Consider the following 2,398-nt stretch of genomic DNA (forward strand, 5'->3'; position numbering starts at 1 on the left):
ACGAACGTTAGCTACGGTAGCGTTAACCTAACGGACAGAGCTAACATCAATTAGCTATGTAACGTTAACGTTAAGAGCCTAAATCGCAATAAATTAACCAGTCACTTGGCAAGGAAATCAACATGAGCCTTAAGGACCTAAAGCACAAATCACAGACAAAAAGGCTGTGTCCAGTCTGCATAGTGTTAATAACATCTGTACTAAACACTGGACACGAACTGCTGCGCTAACGACAACAAATAATGCTAAACTTCACTTACAGATATGCGGCTCTTAGCAACTTCAGCTAACGTTAGCTTAACGGTGTCAGGCGTAGTACTGACCGTGAACTAGCGTTAATTGGCCTGCAAAAGAACACACTTCAATTAAAAGTGGCTCACATATTTATTCGGTCTCATTAAACTGATCTGAACGGTGCACTTTAAAGAAAAAAATACGTTTGCCGACTCAAAGCTATCAGGCAGTGTGAGCCATAATGGCTTCTTCTCCGTATCAAGGTTGTTTGCTAACAAACATAAAATGGCATACCGCCACCTAGTGCCAGGAACTTTCAGGTGGTGATGTTTCACTATTCGATACCAGATTAACCTAATTTTCTCTCACTGTTTTGCTATGGATACATTCACGGTATGTTTTGGCATTCGTGGAGTTGATCAATTGTCATGAGTGTATATGAGTCTTTAAAACGTTCTACTGTGAAATCCTTTACCGGACGTATCATTATGCCTATTGTGTCTTAACTTGACGTTAACTTGGTTGTAGTTACACACGGTTACCACCAGAGGTCATTATTGTAAACACACGTAGTATCAACACAGACGCACCAGCTATTCGCCCACTGGAGGGTGGCATTCCTATGCTGAAAATTTAATAATAGATTTAGGTGTAATTGTGTACTAAAACCACCGGAGGGTCGTGTATACGGTATAAGCCATGGGTCTCGCCCTTCTTATACAGACTTTGTGGTTTCGCCATGGTGTAGGTGTGGCGCAAAATAACCCGATGTGTTTGCCCTCTAGTGGTCACAGTGGGTAAGTACAGCTTCAATAACAAGTTAGATCACATTGCCAGATAAAGGCATAGTTAAACATCCGGATAACACTTTCAAAGTAAAACTTTCAAACCCACGTATACATAGTGACGCCCCGTGGCCACTAGAGGTCACTAAAGAGTCATACTTTTTTTTCTTAACTTATTGACAAATAAAACGGATCATACCCAGGATATAACTGGAGACTATTAAAATTAGACCTTATGAAAACACCACAAATCACAGCAGTGAGTTCTCTTATATTCTGACTCACAGTTTCTTGGGGTCTTTCACTTAATCCATGTGTACAAAGAGTCATTTTGTTTATTTTGTGGAGTCATTTTGTACAATGAGTCATTTTAATCTTGGTTGCTTTCATGTGGTTCAGCCAATGCTTTGGAAAGCTTTTTCCACATCACTAGTTTCAGCAGATAATATTCAGCAGATATTTTGCCATACCATAATCATAATGAACAGTTCATGAGTTGCACAAATAATCTATTTTTCTAATTACATTTTTCTTCTACAACAAGAAAAGTGCAAGCTATGTGTACTAAAATACAATTGTAAAGACAATACAATCACAAGAGTTTCTTGCATTTGCACCGGCAGTTTTGGGAGCTTTGTGTTGAATTAATCTGATTTTTATTATATATAAATAATGAACATGTATATTGTTTATGGCATGGCTTATATACACTCACCTAAAGGATTATTAGGAACACCATACTAATACTGTGTTTGACCCCCTTTCGCCTTCAGAACTGCCTTAATTCTACGTGGCATTGATTCAACAAGGTGCTGAAAGCATTCTTTAGAAATGTTGGCCCATATTGATAGGATAGCATCTTGCAGTTGATGGAGATTTGTGGGATGCACATCCAGGGCACGAAGCTCCCGTACCACCACATCCCAAAGATGCTCTATTGGGTTGAGATCTGGTGACTGTGGGGACCATTTTAGTACAGTGAACTCATTGTCATGTTCAAGAAACCAATTTGAAATAATTCGAGCTTTGTGACATGGTGCATTATCCTGCTGGAAGTAGCCATCAGAGGATGGGTACATGGTGGCCATAAAGGGATGGACATGGTCAGAAACAATGCTCAGGTAGGCCGTGGCATTTAAACGACGCCCAATTGGCACTAAGGGGCCTAAAGTGTGCCAAGAAAACATCCCCCTCACCATTACACCACCACCAGCCTGCACAGTGGTAACAAGGCATGATGGATCCATGTTCTCATTCTGTTTACGCCAAATTCTGACTCTAACATCTGAATGTCTCAACAGAAATCGAGACTCATCAGACCAGGCAACATTTTTCCAGTCTTCAACTGTCCAATTTTGGTGAGCTCTTGCAAATTGTAG

The 2,398-nt window shown here is 40.2% G+C and overlaps 2 protein-coding genes across 2 annotated transcripts in view; one reads left to right on the forward strand and one right to left on the reverse strand.

The window, feature by feature from the left end:
* Positions 1-488, reverse strand: part of ints1 (integrator complex subunit 1) — a 23,843-nt gene extending 23,355 nt beyond the window's left edge. The window contains exon 1 of the mRNA XM_046033659.1: positions 261-488. The gene's annotated coding sequence lies outside the window, so the exon portion shown is untranslated. The remainder of the gene's footprint in view (positions 1-260) is intronic.
* The window catches only part of mafk (v-maf avian musculoaponeurotic fibrosarcoma oncogene homolog K), a 21,562-nt gene that overhangs the window by 1,997 nt on the left and 17,167 nt on the right, over positions 1-2,398 (forward strand). The gene's annotated exons all lie outside the window — the stretch shown is intronic.

The sequence above is a fragment of the Micropterus dolomieu genome, linkage group LG02, assembly GCF_021292245.1.
Source record: "Micropterus dolomieu isolate WLL.071019.BEF.003 ecotype Adirondacks linkage group LG02, ASM2129224v1, whole genome shotgun sequence".
Lineage (NCBI taxonomy): Eukaryota > Metazoa > Chordata > Actinopteri > Centrarchiformes > Centrarchidae > Micropterus > Micropterus dolomieu.